The sequence below is a fragment of the Fringilla coelebs genome (genome assembly GCF_963513975.1).
Source record: "Fringilla coelebs genome assembly, chromosome: 6".
Lineage (NCBI taxonomy): Eukaryota > Metazoa > Chordata > Aves > Passeriformes > Fringillidae > Fringilla > Fringilla coelebs.
This window is the reverse complement of record NC_140034.1, coordinates 46,895,314-46,905,086: the sequence shown is the minus strand read 5'-3', so window position 1 is coordinate 46,905,086 and position 9,773 is coordinate 46,895,314. Positions and strand designations below refer to the sequence as shown.

At 49.1% G+C, this 9,773-nt stretch overlaps 1 protein-coding gene across 3 annotated transcripts in view; it reads right to left on the bottom strand.

Moving 5' to 3' along the window:
• Positions 1–483: 483 nt before the first annotated feature.
• LSP1 (lymphocyte specific protein 1) overlaps positions 484–9,773 on the bottom strand; it is a 48,535-nt gene continuing 39,245 nt past the window's right edge. For all 3 annotated transcript variants that reach the window (XM_084207566.1, XM_084207568.1, XM_084207567.1), the window contains one exon: positions 484–1,826. The gene's annotated coding sequence lies outside the window, so the exon portion shown is untranslated. The remainder of the gene's footprint in view (positions 1,827–9,773) is intronic.

Here is a 9,773-nt window from a genome sequence, read left to right as displayed (position 1 = left end):
CCAGCTATACTGACCTTATCAAAGCTGGATGAGCAGGATTCAGAGGAATTTATTTCATTTTTCTTATTGCTGACATCACCAGTGATTCTGGTTGAAGCCTGTGATGTTGCTCAGGTCTATTACCTGGGGAGCTCAGCTCTGTGCTCCTCCTAGCTGATCACACTCCCCAGGAAGTCTCTGCAGGCTGCTCCACTGCTCACCCAAGCATTACACTCCTTCCCCTTTTAGAGGGGAATTACAATTACTCCCAATGAAAAGTACAGCAAAATAACATGGATGTAAATGGGACAGGCACACAGAAAACCCCTTTCCTGCATATGTCAAGCTCCTTTTCTTCTTGTCACTCAGATTGATGCTTCTTCTCCTCCACCTCACATTCAAGCAGGGTTTCAAGGAAAACAGCTTTGCTGAAGACTCCTACATGAACAAAATTCTCAGAGCTGCCATCATTACAACATCATCTTCAAATTTTATTAAATGCTTACAAAAAACAAAAAGAAAATCCAGGGGGCAGAAAATTTTAAGCAGAAAGCACACTGATGCAGGATGAAAAACAAGGTGCCCTCCCTCCTCCAGGAGGATAGAAACAAGATGCAAAATTATGTTGACATGGGAAGAAGGTAGGAATGAGACTAAAGAGGGGACGAGGGACATGTTAACACCATGAAGACATAGGAGAGTTCAGAAACAGCCCTAGAAGCTGATTTGCAGACCTCAGGCCCAAGGCCAGAAATGCCACTCTCGAGGGACTCAGTTTCCTCAAGTCCACAGCAAGCCTTGGTCTCCCCAAGCAATTCACTAGGAGGCCATTTCACCAAGACAGCTTCCAGCAGCAGCCATTTCCCAGATATCCTGCTCAGCTTCAGGAACACAGCTCACGAGATATCAAGGTGCCACCACATCTGACTTTAGAAGTGTTTCAGTCACTGGCACTGCAGCCCACAGCTCAGAGAATAAGCAAATCACTTTCCCAGAGAAGGGAGATAACACCAGGGCCAGTGCTCTTCACCTGGGAAAGGAATCTCCAATCCATCTTGGACAGGAGAGGAAGGCAGCAGCTATTTGAAACAAAGCTGCTATTGCCCTGAGACAGAAAAGTGGCAGGAACATTTTGGCAAGGGTGCATAACTGTGACTAAGGAATGATCTGGGAACCAAAAAAATATACAAGACTAAATTGAATGCAATTTGATGTACAGAGACCAGTGATGGAAGTCCCTCAAAGCAGACAATGTAGAGGGACAGAGGCTGCATCACAAGCAGGGCAAGACTTTACCCACAGCTGGCACCAGAGTGACAAGTGGTCCTTGCACTCTCCTTACACTCTCCTTGCAGTCTTTTTACTCTCAGGACCTGCCCACTGCCCTCCTTTCAAACATCAATTCTTCACCAGATTTCTGCTGAGTTCCCTTCTCTGCCACCACCCACCCACCAAGGGCCACAAAAAGAGAAATTCCTAATCACATAACAAAAGCCTTGCCTGCTCAGCAGGGCAGCAGATCCCTCTCTTCCAAACACTTAAGGTGAAGAAACAGAGCCTCTCATCTCCATAGCAGAGACAGATTAAAGAAAAAAAAGAAAAAAAAAATAAAAGAAAGCCAGAGAGTCACATAGAAAGTTAAAGCAGGGATGAGGTTTGTCAGCTGATCTAGTATCTTTCATCGGTCTGGAGGCAGTGTGGGGTACTGCTCAAACCCCAAGAGGGGTCAGGCTGTACCCAAAGCAGACTGACAGCAGTCAGGAGAAGAGAAACATCCTTCAATTATCTTCTGTGGAGCAGAGGAAATAGTGGCATGGAGGGTCGCATTGAGTCGGGATCAAGCTCAGCTGCAAGACAAGAAAACACAATGTTATTGATAGCATTTGGCCTCTCATGGGCAACACCCTGGGCTACACAGAACCTGTGTCCTCTCTAGCAATTACAGGTGGGCATCTCCCACCCATTTTCACAAAGCCCTGTGAATCAGCCCACCCATAAGGCTTTGGCACAAGTGAACCGTGCTGGGAATGCCCGTGCCCACGGCAGAGGAGATGCCGAGGTCTGCACACCCCACAGAGGTCATGGCTGCACTACTGCCACGCTGTCTCCCACCCCAAGAAGGAGGATTTGCAGGCTTCCTGCCAAGCCCAAGAAAGCCACTAAAGCAGAGATTGTCCCCCCAGCCCCGAGAGCTGCAGCTCTGCCTGGGACCATCTGCAGCAGCGTGGGGTTCCTGCAGCTCTCCATCTGCTCCACGCACGACAGCTGGTGCAGCCAAGGGGCTCCAGCACACAAATGACTTTTCCATCACTTGATAAATGACTCCTGCATGCTGACACTCTCCCCACTATTCCTGATTTGGGGCTGATTGCAAATGGAGCCAAGTCAGGAGAACAGTTGGGGTCCAAGATGGATGAGCGTCCATCCACCCATGGGAGCTCAACCAGCAGCAGAGAAGCTTAACCCTTTGAAAGCCTCTTGACTTCTAGATTCACCTCCTTCTAGCTTATCACAAACCCACACAAGTTTCTCAGGCAGTGCTTCCCCTATTGTCCCCAGGCTTTCAGCTCCAGCCTTTCCACTGGCAATAAAGCAAGTTTGTCTGCCCCTTTATTTTTGCTTCATTAGGTGGAAAGGGGGAAGACAAATCTTCCTTGCTGAGAATTTCTCCTGAGCACACAAAGCTCTGAAGGGGACTCAAAACAAAGCCAGGCATGACAGGGAAGACAAATAAATTAACAGCTGATTTCCTTTTGCTGTCTCTCAGCATCTCACTGCTCCATTAGTCAAGCACACAGATTCCAGTACAGTCACATGCCGTGGAAGTCACCACCCATAAGGACTCCAAGACCCACAGCACAGCAGGTTTCAAGTCAGATGGGATGCTGAGATAGGAGCAAGAGTGATTTTAAAAGCACAGACTATTTGTAAGAGACAAAAAATCTTGAGGTTATACAGCATGAAGCAGCATCTAACTTTGAGAGCAGAGGGATTTTGCTGGTGTGTGCATACTAAACTCTGAGAGCCCCCATGCCCTCCTCAGTAGCATCTAGCAGTTTGCAGCAAATCCCAGGCAAGATCCTTCTCTGACTCGTGTGGGGAGCTGCATTTTTCTGGAGTGCAGCAGTCCATAGGACAAGGAAAACACTCTGAGCTGATCAGTAGCTGGGAAGTTCACTGCCCTGCCTCTTTAGTATTCCCTACACAAGCCTGAAGCAGGTCAACCTTATAAATCTGGTTTACCAGTGCTGCTGGACCATAGCTCATCTTGTAGTACAGCCTGTCCATGGGACCACATTAAACAGGAGCAGATTAAGTCATTCCACAATAAATCCTACCATGAAGTGCAGGTATTGCTCACCCTTCAGCAGATTTTAAAAAGGCACAAAAAACCCCACAAGCAATTGCCAATTCCTACACAAACAGAGCCAGAGCAGTGTCACACAGAAGTACCTACACGTCCCTCCAACTGAGACATTTTGGCTTTCTGACCCAGAAGAATCTAAAATACCCATGAGGCTGGGGAGGAAAGCAGGTCTATGACAAAGGAATGGGCTCTCAGCCTTTTTTGGGAACAGACTCGTCTCTAAGAGTAGCTCCTGGAACAAAGCAAATCCTAATGACAGCCTTGTGCCTAAGGAATGAAGCTGATAAGACACTGGGAATGTCCAACAGTTGTCACCCCCAGCTGACACAAATCCCCTCCAAGCCCCCTCACAGAAAACAGCAGGTCTCTCATGCCTACAGCTAAAGTAAATCATAGAATGATAGAATGGCTTGAATGGGACCTTTAGTTGAAAGGGACCTTTAAAGGTCATCTAATCCAACACCCATGCAATGAACAGGGACATCTGCAACTAAATCAGGCTGCCCAGACCCCCATCCAGCCTGACCTGGAATGTTTCCAGGGATAGGGCATGCACCACCTCTCTGAGAAACCTGTTCCAGTGTTTCACCACCCTCATCATAAAAAAAAAAAAAAAAAAAAAAAAAAAAAAAAAAAAAATACACCACCAAAATAAAAAAAACCCCACAAGCTTCTTCCTTTTATCTAGTGTGAATCTGCCTTTAGTTTAAAAGCTTTACCCTTTGTCCTATTGCAACACGCCCTACTCAAATGCCTGTGCCCCACCTCTCTTATGGGCCACCTTTATATATTTAAAGGTCACAATAAAGTCTCCCCAGTGTCTTCTCTTCTCCAGGATGAACAACCTAACTCTCTCAAGCCTGTCCTCATAGAAGTGTTCCATCCCTCTGATCATTTTTGTGGTCCTCCTCAGGAGTTGCTCCAACAGATCCATGTGTCTCTGGTACTGAATGCACAGGCTAGACACTGCCTGTACCCTGCCCACCACAGCCTCTGCTCTGGAGGGCAGCTCATCCACCACACTGAGGGCTTGACCTTGAAGCTTTGGAGCTCAACATGCCACCTCTTCTGTGCTTTTATTTACTGCTGCCTTTAAAAAAATAAACTAAAAACAAAAATCATCCTTCTCCCCCGCCTCATGCCCAACCAGTTTTGGCAGACACAGCACCTGCTTGCTGGGCATGGATCACCTTCCCAGCCCAGGGTTGACAGCAGCACTGCAAGCCCAAAGCCAACACCAGGCACTCAAGCACAAATGGCTGTTCTGCACTTCCCAGAGTTCTGTTCAGGATATTTTCCCTGCACAGCAGGTATCACATTACACACCCACACTAACCAGAGCAGCCTGGCAGCCACCAGGAGCAGAACACAGCACACAAAATAAATAGCCCCCGGGCAAGCCTGACATCACCCTGCCCTCCTCTCCCTTGCTTCAGGATGCTCAGTTGCATCCAGCACCAGGGATTAAGGGGCTCAGTGATTTATGCCTCATTTCATAGCAAAACTCAGCAACTCTGTGCTGAGCAAGAGCCAGGATAGAGTCAGATTTCCTTCCTGGGGCTGTCAAAGGGCCACTGCAGGTCAGAGGCTGTTTGGTGCTCCCCAGCTTGCTCAGGAAGAGAAAGAAGAGAACTGAGACGAGTTTTATCTTTGTATCCCCAACACAAACCCTTAGCTCCACTGCGCTCCGCTGACCAGCACTCACCAAAAAGGAGGCAGTGATGAGTTAGCAATAAGGAGCAGGAAAAGCAGCCATGCATCCAGGCAGGAGCAGCCCAGCACTGGCCCAAGGGCTGCAATTGCCATTGGAGATTGGACCTGACACAGAGCACAAGCCATTTCTGCTTCATTCAAGAATGAGTGATAAAGGCAAGATGGGGGCAAAGCCTCCCAAGGGAAAGAGAAAACTTGGTTTTATCTTGGAGGAAAATGTTGTCCCTGGGCTTCATGCAGCGAAGAGAAGACCAGCCAGAGTCAGTGCTGTGACAAAGCACTTCCTCACTGATAAACAGAGCTTCTGAGAAGCCCTGTATTTCACAGGGGTGTCTTCATGCCAGCTGAAATGAATCAGGGCCAGCACTGACTTTGATTCAATGACACACACAGTTTATGGCTGTTCTGTTGTATGTAACATTGTATCAGAGCATTAATAACTGAAATTTGGAAAGCCATGAAACATTCCTGCTTTTTGCCTCTGGAGACGTTTCAAAGCTTCAAAATTTCAAACCCACTTTGTTTCCCTTGACATTTCCTTCCAAATCCCATTAGGACTTGCCAAGACACGAACATCTGGGGTCCCCAGGAGCTCTCACTGCACTAATGCCAGGAGCAGGAGGGCTCTAGGTTTGGCAATACAGCTTCCCCCCAGGACATCTCTTGCCCTGCCACACCCACCCTTAAGACTGGCCGGGGTTACCTCAGGAGAGTAACAAAACCAAGACTGATGCTCTTCCCACACAATATCAACTCCATACTCATAGCTTTTAGAGAGAGGAAGAGGAGGACTAGTATATAAATATTTCAGATTCCAGCCCAGGGCTAAGCCCACACCAACTCTAAACTTGGTCTTTTCTTGCAGGAAATGACAATGCTGATAACAGTATCATCCTCCACCCAGCCTCTTTCCAATCACCACCCCCTTTCTCCCCCTCCCACCCTACCAAAGCCTGGGAAGGACAACCTGCGGCTGCAGCGGCTGCTGAAGAAGGCAGCGAGGAAGAACGCCATCCTCACCTCGGAGCAGGGCAAGTCCTTCCGCTCCAGCCTGTCGCCTGTGAACGAAGCCAGCCCTGACCAAGAGTGTGCAGAGAGTGCTGCCCCGGCAGCAGAGACCCCCGAAGCCACAGCAGCCCCCTGTGCCCCCCTGCCAACCCAGCTCTCCGTCAGGCCGGTCAGCCGCCGCGCCCTCTCCCCGTTCCGGTGGGGGAAGCCTTTCGCGCTGAAGGTCACCGAGCAGCGGCGCATCGCCGAGCACGTCAAGCTCACAGCCTCCTCCGCCATGCCCCTGCTACAGAAACCAGAAGCTCCCGAGACTCCACAGCAGCCTGAAGGCATGGGCTCCCACCTTCCCTGTCCATCTGACCCTTCAATATCTGTTTTCTCCCAGCCTCCTCCTTCCCATACACCCAGCACAGAAAGGGCACCGGAGGTTACCTATGTCACCAAGGTGAACACTTACTTCCACAGCGTCAAGCCACCCAGGGCTAAGACTCCCACACCAAACCCAGCCCAAGGAACTGTCAGCCACGAAGACAAAAGGCCTACTTCCCCAGCACCTCAAACAAACAGCTCTGAACCACCTCCAGAGCAGACACCCACCTCACTTAAAGACAGCAAGGCTGCTCCCCCTTTGCCAAAACCTCCCCTCATTCCTGCTGCAGAGACAGAGCCTCCTGATCAAGGTCCCAAGCCTGTTCCTACTGAGAAGCCCAGCAACTCTGATGCCCACACCAACAAGCCTACAACCCATGCAAGTGACACTGAATGCAAGACAGCTCCTGAATCACCAGAGCAAGACAGAGACATCCCAGAACCATCAACATCCAGCGCTCCCTGGAGGCAAGCACGCCCAGCAACAGCAACTCCAGCACAAGCTGATGGTACCAGATCCACCTCCACAGACACCAAGGCAGAACACATCACTGAACCCCAGATGACTCCCAGCTTACCCAACACCAGCTGTCCCCCCAGAGCTGAGCCAGCACCATCATCAGGAGAGGCACCAAGACCTCCATCATCAGGAGAGGCACCAAGACCTCCATCATCAGGAGAGGCACCAAGACCTCCATCATCAGGAGAGGCACCAAGACCTCCATCATCAGGAGAGGCACCAAGACCTCCATCATCAGGAGAGGCACCAAGACCTCCATCATCAGGAGAGGCACCAAGACCTCCATCATCAGGAGAGGCACCAAGACCTCCTGGAACCAGTGCCGGTGGCTGGCATCGCCTCAAGAAGCACTTGATGGTGCAGCCAGAAGCAGCCAACTTCCCAGAGTCCAAGCCGGAAAAGCTGGGACAGGAGGAAGGGAATAAAGAGGACGTTGCTCAAGCAGTCATCAAGCAAGACTGCACGCTGGTTAAATCGAAAGCCATGAGAATGTGGGATGCCATTTTATACCAGGTGGCACTCAGCAAGGAGAAGAAGCAGCAAGCAGAAGAGAAGAAGCCACAGAAGGAAGACAGCGTCTTTCTTCCCCGCCGCCTCCCCATCCTTCTGCACAAGCCACGCTTTGACGCCCGGAAGCTGAAGGAACTGGCTGCCAAGCCCATGACAAAGATCAGCACCGTGTTTGAGGTGAGCCGCTTCCGGCCCAGAGGGGCTGAGGAGCACACCAAGAGCTTTAACAGAACGGCATCAGGATGGTCTGTCCACTGAAGCCAGGCTGCTCCACGCCTCTGGAGGTGCACCAACCTCTGACCAAGCCCAGGGGAGCCAAGTGTAATGAAAAAAGGAATTAAATAAAACCCCTACAAGCCAGCAGCCCCACGCTGCAGGTTTAAGGGTTACTCTCCATACATTCAAAAGCTCAAATGCCTAACTACCACATCCACAGGTCCCAGGAAAACAAACATGTTTGTTTTAAGAAGAGTCAACAACAATCACTGGAGGCAGGAAGAGAGTGAAGGCACACAGTAAAGAGGACAAGCTGCCTATAGAAAAAAGACCAGTTTAGAGTAGGATAATGAAACCTGAATTCTTTTGTTGCGTTTATCTAAAAGATTGATCCTAGGAACCACAGCAGTTGCATCTAAAATGAAGGAATCTGGCTTGCTCCATATCTCTAGGGAGCATCTTAGAAACCAAACTCCAAGAGGATACATATAGCCTCTAACTCCTCCACTGAAAGTGTACCCCACACCCATCTGCTGAGAACAAAACGGAAACTCATCCTTGCACCCAAGGCACAGGCAAGAGACAAAGATATCCTGCTCTCACCAAGCAGTTCATCTGGCCATCAAAATGGGCATCATCTGACATCCTCCTAGGCCAGTCTACTAAATAATGCACACGAGAATAATTTTGTTTCAATAATCAAGTTCTGTTATGTATTTTACTGTGTTTTCTCCATAATAGCTGATGGTTAATGTTCCACGATAACCAACAAGACCCTGCTTTAGCATGTGGGCATCCAACAAGGTGCTGGCTTCTGAGGGGTTCTGCTAGTCTCATTTTCAGAGTGAACATCATGACAGTTGCACACCTGCTTGCCCCTGATGTCCTGAAAAAAGGGCGTTTAAAGGAAATCCCCAACTCTGCCCACTCAGAGACAACTGGACTTTCCAGTATTGCCCTTTTCAACTCCAATGCCAACAGGCTTGTGAGCATGAAAGCTGGGAGACTGGTTATTTCTGTCTCACAAGGGACTTGGTCACGTGCTGGGGTGTTCCTACACAGCTAATATAGGATTGCTATGTTTAGCCCAAATAGAATATAAAGAGCTGTGTACAGACTTTCCTTTTACACGTGCAGAGGGTATGGAACTGACCAACAGTTCCTCAGGCCAAGCTGCAAACAGACTTAGAAACAAAGAGTCCCTTTTGCCTTTTTTGAAGTCTTCCTATTGTGCAGTGATGCTGCAAGAGCAGTTCATTTAGCAAACCTTCACTTAAGTTTTCACTTTACCAGTCTAATCTCTATTCTGTAACCCCTTCCCTACTCAAGGGGCAAAAAGCAAGTAGGAAGAATAACCCAATTATCTAAAAGTGGGGATTTCTTCAAACCTCCAGCTTTCAAAGCAAAAGGTAACAAGGTAATCCTAGGTAAGCATCTGCAGGATAATTCAATATTGCTGCAAGAGAAGGCTAGAGAAGAAGGCCACAGAAAAACAGGCTACAGAGAAACATCCATGCAGCAGCACAGCCATAAAAATTTAAAGAGAAGAACATAAAACACATAATGCAGACAAAGGCAACCTTACCAGAGAGTGATAAATGGCACCTTACTGCAGCACAGCCAGATGGATGCCTCTGCACAAAGGTCCGTACACACAAGGGCCACAGTACTGGCATGAAGCAGAGCAGCCAACATCATTTGAGAGACTAAGTGAAGGTGGTTTAAGAAGCACTTGTGCTTTAGAACAGCTTTTGTCCTGCAACAAGGACAACCACCCAGAGCAATCCAGCAACTCTCACCTAAGGCTTAGGTTTTGCATCTGCTAGGCTTCCAGTCAGGCTGCACATGGATGAAGGATGGGGAAATGCCACTGGGGAGAGCACTTCCCACAAGCAGAAGGAAGGAGACAAAGGAAGGAAAGCCTGGGTGCACAGTTTAGCCCTTTTACCCCAGAGAGGGCAGAGGCACACAGCAAGTATGGCAAGTCCTGCAGAGAGACAGACCCTGACACGAGAGTACCACAGACAGGAGGACATATCCGTGCAGGCAGATTTCTATCGATGGCTGCTCACTGGAAGTCATTGTGGTGTG